Genomic DNA, 17,019 nt, shown 5'->3' with positions numbered 1-17,019 from the left:
AAATGGCACTGTAAACGGAATTTCTCTATCGACATGACAGGGAAACCTTGTCACCGGCAAACCTGAACAAAGACTAGCCATGAGAGCTGCTTGTCACTTGCAGGTACCACTGGCATCCACAAGTCTGACCCACCAGAATTCAATGTAAGCTCTTTTGTGATCATTGCTAAGGCTGGGGCTTTGTCATGATAAAACACGTGGGTTCAATCCCAGCTTTGTTATGGCACAAACTGTGAAAGACAGTTTAGCCCTCCTTGTCCTCCCCCTGCCCCCCAGGTCACAATATCCTCAATGTTATTAAAGATTTTTTTTTCATTTTAAAAAGATCTGAAACTTCTCAGATTTCAGAGTAGTAGCCGTGTTAGTCTATATTTGCAAAAAGAACAGAAGTACCTGTGGCACCTTAGAGACTAACAAATTTATTTGAGCATAAGCTTTCGTGGGCTACAACCCACTTTATCGGATGCATAGAATGGAACATATAGTAACGAGATACATATACATACAGAACACAAAAAGATGGAAGTAGCTATATCAACTCTAAGAGGCTAATTAAGAGTACTGGGTATGTTAGATGGACTCCAGTGGGTGAGAGTGAGTGGTTTGTTGTGAGTCTGGCAGACCAGGTGCCAGCTCATGCCAAAGCCCCAGGCTATTTTACTTGTGTATAGATCAAAGTGATTGTTAAATGTATGAGTGTATTTGGTATTTAAACTTCATGAAACTAAAGGGATGTTACATGCATTGTTTTTACTTATCTGGATCCCATTATAATGAGTAGTAAACATTGACCTTGTGTATACGCCTGTAACAGGAGAAAGAAGCCCTGTGGAATGCAAATGAGGACCTTGAACAGAAGAGTGATCATTTCAGAGCAAGTGATCATTGTTTGTGATGATCAGAGGTCAATGAATTCCCAACTCTCTGTCATCAAAGGAAGAGTCTATGCGGGTAGTGATCCTGTCAGCTTGTTTTCTGTGAGAAGGAGCTGTAAGTATGGATTCAAGGAAAAATCCTGCATCTCTGAACTGTTTTGAGTCTCACTGAGTGGAATAACTGAACAAGAAGATGTAGATCCCTAGAGATATTCTGGGTAGCCCTGAGAGATTTTTGGGGAACTAGCAGATTACTACATCTCTGGTATCATTTGGAATTATAGACTGAGACTCACCTGTGCACATATTTTACCTGCTTTAACCTAACAATAACTCTCATTTTCTTCTCTTAGCTAATAAACCTTTAGTTAGTTTACTATAGATTTGGCCACCAATCTTGTGTTTGGTGTATAATCTAGGACACCAGTTGATCGGGGTAAGTGACTGGTCTCTTGGGACTGGAAGCAACCTAAATGTGGTGTGGTTTTTGATGTAAGTGACATTTTATCACAAAGTCCAGTTTGTGTGGATGGCGAGACAAACTGTAGAGTCTAAGAGGGCTTTCTGTGTCTCCATGGTAAGAATGGTATAGTGATTCAGTTCACATTTGTTACTGGCTTAGAGAAATTGACTTATAGAACACACCACCAATTTGGGGTGTCTGCTCTGTCTTCTGACAGTCTGTCCTGAAGAAGGCACTTATAGTGGTGAACCCCTCTAGAGCAGTAGTTCTCAAACTAGGGACACAACTTGTTCAGGGAAATCCCCTGGTGCGCTGGGCCGGTTTGTTTACCTGCCGCTTTCGCAGGTTTAGCTGATAGCGGCTCCCACTGGCCACGGTTTGCTGGTCCAGGCTAATGGGGGCTGCAGGAAGCAGCGCAGACTGAGGGATGTGCTGGCCACCCACGGCCAGTGAGAGCCATGATCGGCCGAACCTGCAGACATGGCAGGGAAACAAACCGGCTCAACCCGCCAGGGGTTTTCCCTGAACAAGCGGCAGCCCTAGTTTGAGAACCACTGTTCTAGTCAGCATGACATTTGTAAAAAGAGGTTAAGAGCTTGTATATTTCAGCAACTGTGGGGTTGACACAGTAAAGGCATCTGCATTAATGGGGCATTTTGGAATATTTCTGAAAGAGGGCTGAGTGAAGTTTGTGTGGGCAAGTTAACTGTGCATTTTCTGGTTTTCAGAAGTTTAAGTTTTGCTCAATGCAGCATCCTGCAATGGGACAACATATCACCAAGCAATCTTAACTATGCATTAATGTAGTTTTTTCCCACTGAATTTCTTATTGTTTTGAACAAGAAAAAAATGTGTGGTTGGTAGGGCTTAGTAGTCATTAGACAGTTGTCCATACTATATCCTGCAATTTGCCTACCAAGTCAAATCAGCCTGTTGTCAGTACCTTCCACATGTAACCTCCTGATCCAGTAAGTGCCCAGAATTCACAGGCTGGCAACATAGGAAACACATATATTTATTTCCTTTAGAAGTCAAAGTATATGGGGTGTTAATTACAAACCTCTACACTATGTGTAGTTGGAAACACCACATTAATCTGCCCCAAGATCAGGAATTAGTGACTTTGTTTCTCCCTCCTCCACCCCATTATCTAGTAAAATACTGATTTTCTCTGGAAGGAGAAGATAGCAGCTTGGCAAGGACTTTCAGGTAAATTTGTAATATGGCCAACGGTGTGGGAGGGGGTGGGTTCTGCCACCCTCCTGTTTGCATGTCTGAGAGCAAAGACTAGGTGGAAAGTCCCTAAATGTATTGGGAATGTGTCTCCATATAGAAGAAGGAAAGAATCACTCATGATTTTTCTTACATTCACTTACCTGACACATATGTTCTCACTTGCCTCCCTGTGTGAACACTTGCCTAAACACTCCCAAAGGCCACACACACACACACACACACACACACACACACACACACACACACACACACACACACACACACACACACACACACACACACACACACACACACACACACAGAGTCATCCAGGAACTAAACGCCAAACTTCTGGGTTTTTCCTTTCTCTGGGTTTTATCTTTGAATTGCTAAAAATGCTGCCAGTATGCAAAGAGTAGCAATTTTGGTCTTGAGTTGCAGCAGATTGATACAGAGAAGATGCCCACTGCACAGTCTCTCCTGGAGACATTACTTCTATTCTTCATTGTTGTTTTCTCTATTCTAAAGAGAAAAAAGAACCCCCTTTAGAAAGCTGAGCTGGTCACATATGATGATCTACCTTGGCAAAGTACCAGGGGAGAATTCCCCCAACCCCCGAAAAGCACAGAACTGATGCAAATGGCCATAGACTGCCTCCCTTGCTCACACTGGCATAGGGGCAGTGAGAAGGATGGTGCTGGGGGTTGTCAGAACTGAGAGAGATGTATCTGTATCATTGAGCACTATGCAGATTGTGGGATGCTCCATGCTGTGCAGCTACCTATAGGCGGCCTGGGTAGGGCTACTGTAAATTAGAGCAACCACCACAGTTGTTCAAATGTAGACAGAATCACTTTGGCCCCAGCCAGCCCAGAATCTGGATGACACAGAAGTGATTTAAATGTAAATAGCTTTAAAAACAATACACAAAACAGAGCACAGGCCCCATTTGTTTTCTTCTTTGCTATTACTATTCAATAACCTGCGTTAAATGTCAACAGTGCATTAAAGTAGTAGGACGTGCCTAATCTGGTGCATAAAGAAGAATTGGTGCATAAAGAAGAATTGGATGAAGGTGCCTGATCCCCAGAGGATATCAATATCTTCAGTCTTGGCAGAGGGCTGGCTGGAATTATAAGATAATGTGAGGAGGAGCGAGCCACCAACCACCCATAGGACAGTCAGCAGGGTGATGACCATCTCCTCAAATTGCTGGATTGTAGGGGTATGAGGTGGTTGGGACTCCCCTCAGGAACAGGGCACAAAGCAAGGGGAAAGCATAAGGCTGTTTGGAGGGAGGATTCCAACATGAGGGGCCTAGAAAGAGGAGGTTTGATAGGATGCAAGGAGAATATTTACCCCCCCAACACATACACACCTCACTGAGTGATAGAGATTAGGGATCAGGGTGTGTGAGTGTCACTGGGTAAGTGAATCTTCCTCAAACTTCAGCAAAGTTTCACTTCAACTTCCAGTTGGTCCAGAAAAAGAGAACAGGGTGGGATTAACTGGCAGAGGAAAGGGAAGAGGAGGCATTTTTTTAATTTTGAGAGTAGGTGGTTTTATCTGGAGCAGTACACTCATTCACATCTGTGACACCCATAGTCTCCAGCCTCTCCCAAACTCAGCCTTGGCTATCATTGTGACAGACAGATATCAATTAAAGGCAGATCCTTCTGTTCCCATCAGCAGCTGGAGGGAATCCAACTGGAGCATGGCCATCTGTGTAAAAACTATATTAAAATTGTAAGGTATCACTTTAAATGCTGCACACAAAATATTGATCAAAATTTCAGAAAAACAAATACACAAATGCACACACCCTACCGCCAAACTCTTGCCTGTGAGAGCTGTGTTCTGGAATGGCATTCTGCACTAGTGCCCTCATCTGAAGTAAGTATAGTGTAGACTTTTGACCAGGTAGTAGATGTTATCTGGATGTACATGTTCACGTTGTAACTTCTTCAAGGCAGGCACAGGTCAATTGTATTTCCCTGAAATTCTCCAGGCATTTTTATTGTGCTATACAAATAACAGTCATAATTAACAGATTGCAACACATACTTTATCAATGTCACTTTTGCATCAAAACAAGATATCAACAAATCGGCATGTCACAATCGCCAGTGCCCTATAAAAACAAAGGCTCACCATCTTCTGTTTATCTTGGTCCCTCTTCTCTCCAGTGCCACCGAATTCCAGGCCATATTTAAGCCATGAAGATCCTTTGCTTTCTCTTTGCTTTCCTCTTCTTGGAGCTGCAAAGCAATGCAGGTAAATTAGGCCCTAGGAGTCCTAGTAATAGACTTGGAAGTTATTTTCTCAGGCTTTCTCCTAATGTACAACACACACACACTCCTTGCACCAAAGAATTTACAATCCCTGTATACGACAAGAGAGGAAATAGAGAGACAGAGGTGGAGCTCAAAAAAACAATGAAACAATATTGTTTAGATCTTGGGCTTACGTCTGTGTTGAGTGGATATTTAACGAAAGCCCAGCTAAAATCCAATTTAATATATTCTAATTTAAATATCCTGAAGGATGAGGTGATGGATATTTGGGCTGTATTCCCAAAGGACAGGCCTTTCTAACATGTCTAACCCTGGCAATTGGTCATACAGGAAGTATTCCTAAGTGCTGGATCTGCACAAGAATGTTTGCACAAAGTCTCACAGACAATCAAGTATTCAGGGAAGGGATTTATTCAAACTCTTCAGTTTCTAAATGTTGCAGACATCCAACCCAGTGCTGAACCAAACCTGCTCAGCCAATTAGCGTTGATGATACTGCCTGGTACATCGCTATTTGGAGTCAGAAAGAGTCAAAAGAATGTCAGTAGCCACTACGGGAAGCTGGTGATGTAGGCAGCTGCTTCCTGTCTATTCCGTAAAGGCATAGGGCTGTGAAGAAAGCCCACAGTGCTGCTGCTCTGAAATCTGCAGTCAGAGAGCCAGCTGAATTAGCTCACTTGATTGTCTTTTTAACGGAGCCATCACAGTTATTCAAATATTATTAAAGATCTAGTAGAATGTTGTACAAGAAAATATTAGGGCTTAATTGTCCAGATCTCAGCCAATGAGATATTCATTGAATGAGAAATGCCCATCTTGGTGCAATCACAACTCTTGTTTAACCGCTGTGTGGATGAAAATCAAAACTCTTTCTTTGTGCAGCATTAACCTGTCCTCCCCGTCGCTTCTGGCTATGTGGCCTTCTGGAGTGGGGGGAAGAGGTACATGCCACTTTAACAATTGTCCCCCCAATACTTCTCGCATTGGATACTGCATTTTTGGGTTCCCTTGTTATAAATGATGGATGGTAACTTCAGGATTCCACAAGATTTTACTGTGTGAACATAAATATTTGTCTCTCTCTTTTATAGATCCAAGCTGTTGTTTAATTCCCTTGCACACTTAGCACCCACATAACCCAGCGGTAAGGGGCAAAGGAGACTCCTGTGCTGCCCTGATTCTGGGCTGAATTGACCCTACATATATTAGCCTAAGATATAATAGAATAACTGTTTTGGCCTCTCTTACTTACAACTTCCTTATCTCTGCTGTCCTCAGGCAGGAGAAGCCCAGAATCTCAATTGTGCTAACAGCTGCACAGCCCCTCTAATAACATTCTACACAATCTCCAGGACCACTCATAGGACAGTGTTGCAAGGAGAGCGGCATAAGGACAGTTATAGCAGCCGCGTGTTGCTCATACATTGAAGTAATTCTCCCCTAAAGCCTTTTACAGACCCTATGTGTTACCAGAACAGCTTAATAGAGAAAAAGGCTGCAGCCAGAGTCATCTCTAGGTCTACGTTGTTGTTTCATTTTAGAATAAACAACAGGGAAGAATAAAAGTAAAGTCTGTAGGAGAGAGTGTGGCAGATGTCTCCTCTGTATGAAACGCCAACAAGTCTGAGACCAAAATGCTGCTCTCTGCAGACAAGCAGCATCTTGAGAACTTTAAGTCTCAAGTTTACAAAAAAGAAAATAAATGATAAATGGAGTGTGAGTATGTGTGTGCGTGCAGGGTCTGCCACATCACAATATAAAAGCATTGAATCTATCACAGATCAGCTATTCCATGTATTAGCATGTCATCAAGGCTTATATGTTTGTGTTAAAGAATCATAGGGTTGGAAGAGACCTCAGGAGGTCATCTAGTCCAAGCCCTTGCTCAAAGCAGGACCAAGCCCCAGATTTTTACCCCAGTTCCCCAAATGGCTCCCTTAAGGATTAAGCTCACCACCCTGGGTTTAGCAGGCCAATGCTCAAACCACCGAGCTATCCCTCCCCCATGCGCTGAAAAGGGAGTTGGACTAGATGACCTCCTGAGGTCTCTTCCAACCATTATCGTCTATGATTCTATAACTATTTCAGGATTTTTATATGTCAATTTCCTTGTTACCAATGGAAGGATCCTATTTCCAATAAGTGGCTGAGGACAGATTCAACTATAACATTTTCTTGGTAACACAATAAATATAGTTACCAATCTGTTTCCATAATAACTCCTTCTCAGTGACAGATGCATGTCATTAGGTGCCCTAGCTCTTCAGTAAGCAACAGTCCATTTTGAGTAGTTATTCTACCTTCAGTCCCAAAGGCAGCTCAGTACATGCTGGAAGAGTTTGCGTCTCTCCTTTTAGAATTCCAGAGCTATCTTTTTTCTTCTGGACCACCGCCCTCTCATGAGGGCCAGCTGGGCCCTGATTACATTGACTACAGCTGTGGCTGCTTTCTCCATCCAAGCAGCTTTTCCCCTGCCACAGCCATCTCCCAGGGCTGTTTTAAGCCCTTCTGGGCATGAGCGATGTAGCAACCTCACTACAAAAACTTTGGGGTACCATTGCTCAGAATTTCTTTTTAGTGGTTTAAACATGCAAATTTCCTACATTACAGTTAACTTGGCCAAATTGATGATCTGCAGCCTTTTCCATTCCTGTTCTTGTTACTTGTTGGATGTACCATAAACAATACAGGATGTCCAGCAGGGTTAAATGAATATTGCAGCAATGACTGGTTCCAGAGAAGCACCTGGGAGGGCAAGAGACTTTCCCAGGAACTAAAATACCAGAGAGGCACCACATGGGCAGGTGATGTAAAGCTGGGAGGCACATGCTGGCAACTGCAGTGCTGCTTTTCTGACTGGTTCACTGAACATGTATGGAGACTGTTACCATGCAGAGCTGTTAGCGTGGAACTGCCAGCAGAACGCTGTCAGGCTATGTGCACTGGGAGGCAGAGCTGAATGTTTTTGTGCTTACTTCAAGAATAAGTTACTGATCCCATAAGAATTTGTTGTTTTAGTTTGGGCTATGGACAAAAGTGTGTTTGATAGAAGAACTGTATATGGCTGCACTCACCATTCAGTGATGGGAAATTCTAACCCTGCCTTTGATTTGAAATGTAATGTCATATTTTCCCTCGTTTTCATGGATATAAACACAGAATCGGAGAGTTTCTTTCCTTTTTGCAGTTCAGGGAGTGTGATGACATGCGAGATTGTCATTGCAGGATCTCTGGGAATCTAGGAGATAGTGCCTTGCTTCCTGGTGTGGGAGGGGTTTGGGGATGCTGGATCCAGGGGATGTTCACCTCAAGTGGCTCCCCACAAGAAGTGACCTGTCCCAGCTGCTCCTAGGCAGAGGCATGGCAAGTGGCTCTGAGCACTGCCTCCACCCACAGGTGCTGCCCCCACAGTTCCCATTGGCCTTGCCTCCTGGTGCACATCAATTCTCCCTCTGCTGCCCTCTCTTCTCCGTACTCTGCACTACCACATCACCTTCTCTTGTGCCACACAATCCAGACATGGACCTATGGAGCATGGACCCATGCAGAAATTAAAATAACTGCACAAATCCTCTAACCATTTCGTTGCACATATGGGACCTCTAGGGACCAATGAGAGATTCCCGAAAACAAGTCCATATTGAGGAGAATAGAACAGAAGAAAACAGGCCAGGCTGCTTTAAGGAGTGAGAGCCTGCTAGGAAGTGCGGTCAGAGGGATATGGAGGGCTACAGGAAGGTGGAGTGAAATGGGAGGCAGAAGGATGTGGAAGCAGAGGAACACAAAAGGATCAGGGATTGGGGTTGCTGGCACCAGTCACCTGGGGGACTGAGGTCTCACTCTCTGACATGGGCCTCCCTGGCAATGAGCAGAGCCCTCTTGTGGAGTGGAGCAGGCAGCTGCTGGCTGAGGGAGCTGGGTGTTCGGGTGGAGTGAGGATGTGGGTGCTGCAGACTTGAGGGGAACCAAGCTGAGCTGGCCCCTTGGCTGGGGGATCTAGTGGGCAGCTGGGGCTTTGAAGGGAGTTATTTCTCTAAGTAGGGAAAGTGGAGCCCAGCATTAGAACAAGGAGACCAGCTACTGGAGAAAGCTGATTTCATGGGAATTAGGGCTGTGCCAGTGTCTTGCTCAAGAAATCAGAAGAAGCAATAGAAGGGATGGGGTGTAGCCCTGGTTTGTTTACTGGGTGAAATGAGACTTTCACTTAATCCCTTGGGTCGCCAATGTTCCCTGGGCTTGGCCATAAATGCTAGATCCTGTGGCTGTGCTCTACCTGCCCTCATATAGGTTGGCTTCTCCTGTGTGGGAGATCATGGGAACCCAGAATGAAGTGTGTGGGCAGAATAAGTGGATAGGAGAGTGTGGGATGAATGGGACTAGGTGATGTGGTAAGTTGTTACTTAGGCAATGCGGTGTAATGAGTGTGTGGGTGGAGAAACAGGTTGAAGTAAGAGTGGGCATGGGAGGAATGTTAATTGAAACATATGGAATAAATGCACCACAAGTGGGTGTGAGCAGCGGAAACAGGGAAGTGCCACAAATTCATAAATATCTTTATGCAAATCAGAGTCTATTGGCTTGTTATTTCCAAGTGTCAGGTGTGCAGTTGGCAGTTGGTAGATATGCAGTTGGAGGTGATAATATCTGTCGGGACTGAACAAGCATCTTCAGACCAATACTTATTTTGTCTGAAAGTATCAGCGAGAATTACTTTTTCACCCTTTTTATGGTTTCACAACAATAAAAATACACAGAATTTCCTCTCACTTTCCCACACTTTCTTCCCTCCCTTTTTCTGGTGGAAAAAATAAATTTGTAAAAAGGGGAAAAAAAAGAATGAAAAAAAATCTGAAAAGTGAGAATGGAAAACTAAAACTTTTCAAAGAAAGAACAGGAGTACTTGTGGCACCTTAGAGACTAACACATTTGCTCAAATAAATTTGTAAGTCTCTATGGTGCCACAAGTACTCCTGTTCTTTTTGCAGATACAGACTAACTCAGCTGCTACTCTGAAACAAAACTTTTCAGTTTACAAAACCCAAACCAAAATGGAATTTCCACACATTGAAAGAATGATTTCATACACAACTGTTTAATTTAGTAATTTTTCAAAAAAAACCCAAAACAAATAATTTCTAATTCGTAATTTTTCTAGGAAAACAATCAGCTTTCTGACCAGCTCCACTGAAGGATATTAATATCAGTGCAGCTATACCAACATGACAATAATTCATATCCCCTGTGTTACATAAGCATCACCAGTTGAACTATATCTGTATAGCAACACTGGTAAAACAAACAGCAATATGGACATGCTCTTAGTCTTGTCTTCTTGAAACACACTCCTCTGAAGACAGACAGCGTATGTCATTGCTGCAGCTGGGAGCGAGCCTCCCAATCTGGGTGGACACACTTGTGCACTGCATCTGTTGGCATGGCCGCTCCAGCCTAGGTCCCTGGCTCCCCTCTGCAGACCTGAGGGGCTCCCAGCTTCATATTACCTGACCTCAAGCTGCCACTCCAGAGTTTTACACACACACACACACATACACACTCTCTCTCTCTGTCTCCCCTTGATGTATAATGTAACTCAAAACTCTTAGGCTTTCCTTTTTTGTATACTACGGCATGAAAATGGTAAAATAGCTCCTTGCCTGCAGAATGCAGCCATTTTGTCTCCAAGTCGCTGCAGACTGAGAAGGAGCAGGCACAGACAGATATGCATTGCCTCCTGGACATTTGTTCTTTCTTGTTGTTTGCCCTATTCATAAATGAAACAACAATGCTCTGGCAACAGACCTGGGCTGGGGGAGAGTTATTCCAATGCATGAACAACCCCTGGCTGAAATAACTGGCCCTCTGCTGTCCTTCTTGCAGGAAATGTCACAATGGAGCTGGTACCAAGCATCCAATCAGTATAGTTGTAAGGTGGGGACAGGTCTTGGGGGAGCAGTTGGTCTTTCTTTGAGCAGGGAGTTGGACTAGATGACTTCCTGAGGTCTCTTCCAAACCTAATCTTCTATGATTCTATGATAATGCCACAGTCACAGTGCTTATTTACCCTGCACTGTGAATGAAAACAAGACTCTTTTTCTTTGTGCAGAATTCACTCAATGTACACAAGGGCACATTACTGACTTATATCCAGCTTCTTATCCACTGTAATCCCCAGGTCCTTTTTTGAAGAACTGCTGCTTATAAAGTCGGTCCCCAGCCTGTAGCGGTGCATGGGATTCTTCCGTCCTAAGTGTAGGACTCTGCATTTGTCCTTGTTGAACCTCATCAGATTTCTTTTGGCCCAATCCTCCAATTTGTCTAGGTCACTCTGGACCCTATCCTTACCCTCCAATGTATCTACCTCTCCCCCCAGCTCAGTGTCATCTGCGAACTCGTTGAGGGTGCAATCTATCACATCATTCTGCTAAATAGTAAAGATGCTGAACAAAACTGGCCCCAGGACCAACTCCAGTTTTGATACCAGCTGCCAACTAGACATAGAGCCATTGATCACTACCCATTGAGCCCGACAATCTAGCCAGATTTCTATCCATCTTATAGTCCATTCATCCAATCCATACTTTTATAATTTGCTGGCAAGAATACTATGGGAGACCCTATCATGAGTGTCCGCCACAGAATCACATCTTTAAGGCATGGTAACCAGGTATCTACAAGCATCGTCAACTTTCCAAGTGACTGTTGTGGTGTCTTTGACCCTTTCTGACTCTTAACAATGATATAACAGGCAGTGTCATAAATGCTGATTGTTTAAGCAGGGTTGAACCAGCTCAGCACTGGGTTGGATGGCTGCAACATTTAGAAACAGGAGGATTTGAACAAGACTCTTCCAGTCTGAACACTTGACTTTTTATGAGATTCTAGGTTGGGTTCTTGAGAAGAATCAGCACTCTGCAATAATTTCGTCAAGATCAATTATCAGCTATAGCCATATCAGAGATGCTGATCCTTTCGAAAATGTAGCCCAAGTATCCCTTTCTTCATCCTTTAGTATCAGGTGCATAGCCATGGGTATTCACCCATGAAAGCCTATGCCCCAATACATCTGTTAGTCTACAAGGTGCCGCAGGACTCTTCATCCTTTAACATACTTACGTCACTATATTAGAACCTGGATTTTAGATGTGCTTTCATTTAAGTATCCACTACTTATAGATATAAGCCACAAATTGAAAAATTATTTTCAATTATTTCCCTGTGTAGCCCCAACTGACTGTTTTTTTCTCTGTTGTCTTATAGTTTGTGAGGCAATTCTCCAAGAAGGGCCATAGTTTGGGAGTTGAATGTGCCCACCGTGCATACTGCCCCGATTATGTATCATTTGAAAGCTTATTTTATGTATGTTTAGATGAGGTATGATGTGATCTGTCAAGTCATGTGGGAAGCCTGTAGATGTGGTGAAAGAATGGTACCCAAAATGACAAAGTGTCAGTTTTGCACTGTTCCTGAGACACTGCCACTTGGCTATGACTACAGTTTTTACTGTTTAAGTTAATTTCAGTGCCTTAGTGTGGTGCTGATAGGTCAAAGCTACCAAAAAACAATCCATTAAAAAGGTATTATTGCTTTTGCAGGACTGTTTTTTTTTTTCCCAGAAATGATAAAACTGTTTAGCACATTGCAAAAATGGGGAATATCAACATTTTGCAATATACCAAAACGTTTTCATCTCACATTTTCTTAATTGTCAATGTATCTGACAAGTGACACTAGCAGTTTTCTCTGTTTCCAACTGATATTTGCTGACCTGATGAGTCTCACACTGAAGGTTGTGCACCACTAGCAGTAGAGTGTGTGCCTATAGTTTGCCCAGCACAGTGTGGGTAGATATAAATGTACATGAATTCCTAATGCAGTTCTTCTCCATGTGTATTCTTTTATATATACAATATAGCATCTAGTCAGCCTTGTAGAAGGTTCTAATTAGTAGTTGTCTGTGCATGCAGCACTAGCCTTTGAAATATTCTAGTAATTAGCTTTTTAATTCAGTGACACTTATGCACTGGTCAGTGTTAGTGTCAGAGATGGCAATATACAACTTCATATTGGGCTTCAAAGTGCTCAAAAAACAAAACTGGAAATCTTGATACAGCAAAAGCTTTGTTATCCGGCATGGTGGGGGAATGGGGCATGACCATAAGTCAAAAATTCCAGTTAACTAAGAGTTATACTTACCAATGGAGGGAGGGAGTTTGGGTTTGGGAGGGGGCTCAGGGCTGGGGGTTGGGGCATGGTGGGAGGGGTGCAGGGCAAGGGATATGGGAGGAAGTTTGAGTGCAGGATGGGGCTTGGGGGTTGGGGCGGCAGTTCCCGTCCAATGGGAGCCGTGGAGCCAGCGCTCGGACTGAGGCAGGGGCAGTTCATGGAGTCCCTGTGGCTGTTCCTCCACCTAGGAGCGGCAGGGACAAGTTACTACTTCCGGGAAGCCACGTGAAGCCAGGTAGAGCCCCACGCCAACCGGACTTTTAATGGATATCAGAAATGCAGGTTTCCAGAGCTTTTTGGTTGGTAAAGTGCCAAATAACACAGCTTTTACTCTACTAATATATAGAAATAATGTAGATGTAATGTAGCAAAAGTCAGTATCCTCATACAAAATGAAAAATGATGGCAGTGCCAGTAATGCTAACAGCATACTACTACTTCATGATGTCCTACCAGTAACAAATTATGTTCATATTGTTCACACTCAGTTTGGATTGCTTTCCTCCAGAAGTTTTCAGTGGAGAAGAGCACCTACAGAGCAGTTTCTTATGCATCTACTGTGGGTGCCAAACCAGACATGGCCATAGTCTGTTCTACAAAGGTGAAATGTAAGGAAAATGTCAGCAGCTCTAGGGTAGCAAAGTGCCATTCAGACCATGGATAGGCAGCTGTGTACTGTTGCTCTACAAGTGAAATGGACTGCCCCAAATCATTTTAGTTCCCATGTGATTCCCCTGGGTGCTGTTCACAGCTTGTGCTGTTTTATTGCATGCACTGGGGATTTGGGGGGAGACTCAGGTTTGCTAGAACTTCTCGATCCTGATGTGTATGCAGCTTAGCTGCAGATTGAATGCTTGCTGGTAAGCAATTCAGCCATGCTCTTGCATGGCTTCACTCAGGAATCTGAGGCCCTGAGTGCTCTGAAATATTATTTATTTGTTAAATGGTGTCCGCAGGGAGGAGTACTCATGTAGTTCCAGTGTTTTCCTGGCAAACCTTGGCTGATGTTCAAAAGGCATCTGAATCTGATGACACTGAATCCTTGCAACGTGTAATTAAAGTGCTTGATCGTGCTGTAATTTAACATATGCTACCATGACTGTTGGAATTTCACACATAGGGTTGTGCCCAGTCTCCACATTCAAATTCTGGGATCATTTTCTCAACATTATGCAGATACTACTTCTAAAAGTCTACGCAGAGCGAGAGGCTCTTTGGAAACCTCACTTATACAGACAGTATGCCATACTTCTTTATGAATAACAGGCCCAGCTATACCAGGTGAAAACCAATCTACATTCTTGATATGTTGAATGTCCCTGAATAAGTGCAGTGTCTCTGAATCAGGGGAATTTGCTGCGTGAGAGACTCCTGTTTTTTTCGGTGGAATTTGGATTGACATGGGAACAGAGAAAACTGCCATCAAAGGCTCAAAGGACAGCAGTGGGATTGCAGGACTAATAAAAAAGAAGCCATCCCTTATCAGATGCACCTTCACAAGACATGACCTCAGTAAATATGCAAAAATTATGAGATAAAGAAGCAGTCTAAGAAGAAATAATGAAGACAAATTCCACAAACAAGTCCTTGCCTCTACACTGAAGAGTATGTTACAGTTCTTATCAACTATGTCATAAACAACATGACTAACCCATTTGACCATGAACCACAGGCAGAGGTACCTATCCACCTATCTACTGGACTACATGTAATATCAAGGTACAAGAGTCTCTACTGAAAATAACAGATGTTGATGAAGAACAAATGGAGAGATTTATGAGAGGTGCACTTGATTCTGATAGGACACTTAGCTTCTTCAGTCCATTCAAGAAATCTGGCTTCAAACCATTTGCTGACATGGCCAAGATGATCAAATTTAAGTCTGATGCAGGAAGAATAGTCACTGCAGGTATCAGTCCAGAAATTATTTTCTGCAGAGCCCTGTCCTTAGCGAGATGCAGAGATGACATTTCAATGACAATTGTTCTTAGTCAACCAAGAGGACCTGTCCCATGCCCTTCTTCCATGCTGATGAGACAATGAGAAGAACAGACACATATGATTTAAGGCCTCAGATGGAAACTCATACTGAAAAATTCCATGACCCAAGAGCATGCAACAAAGAAACCACAGTGTCCATCAGAGATGCCCTGATTGTCATACAAATGATGGCTGGACACAGATTCCACACATTCAATGAATTGGCTTCCCAATACCTGAGGCAATCCTAAAAGAATTTGGCAAAGCTTATTCTTTAATCAAAGTTTTTGACAGATATGACAACAGTAACTGTGAAAACTTCAGAAAGACAGCACCAAAGAGGATCTAAGGTTGGATGCAAGAAATACTAAGTGATTGGTGCATACCCTGTGCCTCCATGGAAAAAGTTTCTACATGTGCATCCAACAAGCAATCACTCGTAACATTTCTTCTCTGAATATATGGTTCAAAATGCAACTGAGGGAGTAGGAGCACACCCAAAACAAAAAGTCCTTCTTGCTGGAGACTTTTCCAATGGTGACGTAGAAAAGCCCATCTCCAGTAGAGGCATTGAAGAAGCTCAAGACTTTTACAGTATTCAAGGGGAAGCAGACACCAAGATGCATCTGCATGTGCCATTATGGCTTTTGTGTCACTTGGTGTCAAAGCAGCCATAATAACTATATCATCTGATATAAAAGTTTTGGTCCTTGCTGTTCTCTACTTTCCAAAAATGGAACTCATTGATAACATGTACTGAAACAGGCAACACTACCGATAAGCGTCGCTTCAGACTTGTGTATGCAATTTGTGATGCACTGATTCCTGAATTCTGCTTCATACCTCCGGTGGCACATGCAGTAACAGGAGGTGACTCTGTCTCAGTCCTATTTTGGATTGGGGAAAAAATCTGGGTTTAAAGTTGTCAAAACAAAGGGACCTTACCACTTATGAGATTATGTGAAATTAGGAGGAGAGTGTTAGACATGCCACAACTTGTTCAGCAAGGAATTTGGTAGCTGTGCTGTATGGTCAGAGCAGGAAAGAAAAGGAGACCCACGGAGACCTGAATTGCCTTTACCTCAATGTATGCGTCAAAAAGGAAAAGTGAAGACTTTTGTATCAGTAGGAGTAGCTGCACAATCAGCTGGGTCAGTAGTCAGAACCATCTTCTCTGCAGAGAATTGTGCACATGCAATGAAGACTGTGGTAACCCACTCACTCTCAACAGAGATCATAATAACAACTGAGATAATGATAATAAGACTAGAAATGTCACCAATACTATTACAATTCAATGATACTTTCAAAATGTACTATTAGATGTTTTGTTTAGATTGTTGTTGTGGTGCTTTGAGATCACAAACAAATCCAATTTTAAGTCTTGAAATAAAACAGTCATTAAAGTAACGGAAACAAATGCAATAATCAAAGGGATTATTTTAATATGTTGATGATGTCACTGTTTATCCTGGTAATGGCACTATCTGACAGCTCCACATCATACATCTTCTTGAAGTAGACTTCATACGCTTTCAGATGGCACATGATGTGCTTATGTATAGACAGGGTACATTAAATTAATCAAATCAATAGTGTCTGCCATTCCCTTATTATACTTGGGTTGTAAATTATTTGGTGCAAGGACTGTCTCATTGTTGTGTTTTTGTACAGAGCTTAGCACAATGGGTTTCTGGTCCATGATTGGGATTCCAAACTCAAAAGTAACACTAATCTACAATTTTTGAGAAGTTGTCTGCTTCAGAGATAAGATGTGCTATTTATTATGTATTTTGATGTGCTGAATTCAAATATGACAATTAAAACAACTGATTGGCTACTGTTTCTAAGATATTTAAGTTTTTACATTTTAGGTCTATGTATATTGTGTAGATAGTAGAGTTTTAATCATAAATTGTAAACCTAGGTCTTTTCATGTGTTTATGGTTGCTTTACATGATAATATTTC

Source organism: Gopherus flavomarginatus, chromosome 4 (genome assembly GCF_025201925.1).
Source record: "Gopherus flavomarginatus isolate rGopFla2 chromosome 4, rGopFla2.mat.asm, whole genome shotgun sequence".
Lineage (NCBI taxonomy): Eukaryota > Metazoa > Chordata > Testudines > Testudinidae > Gopherus > Gopherus flavomarginatus.
Note: the sequence above shows the minus strand (reverse complement) of the source record.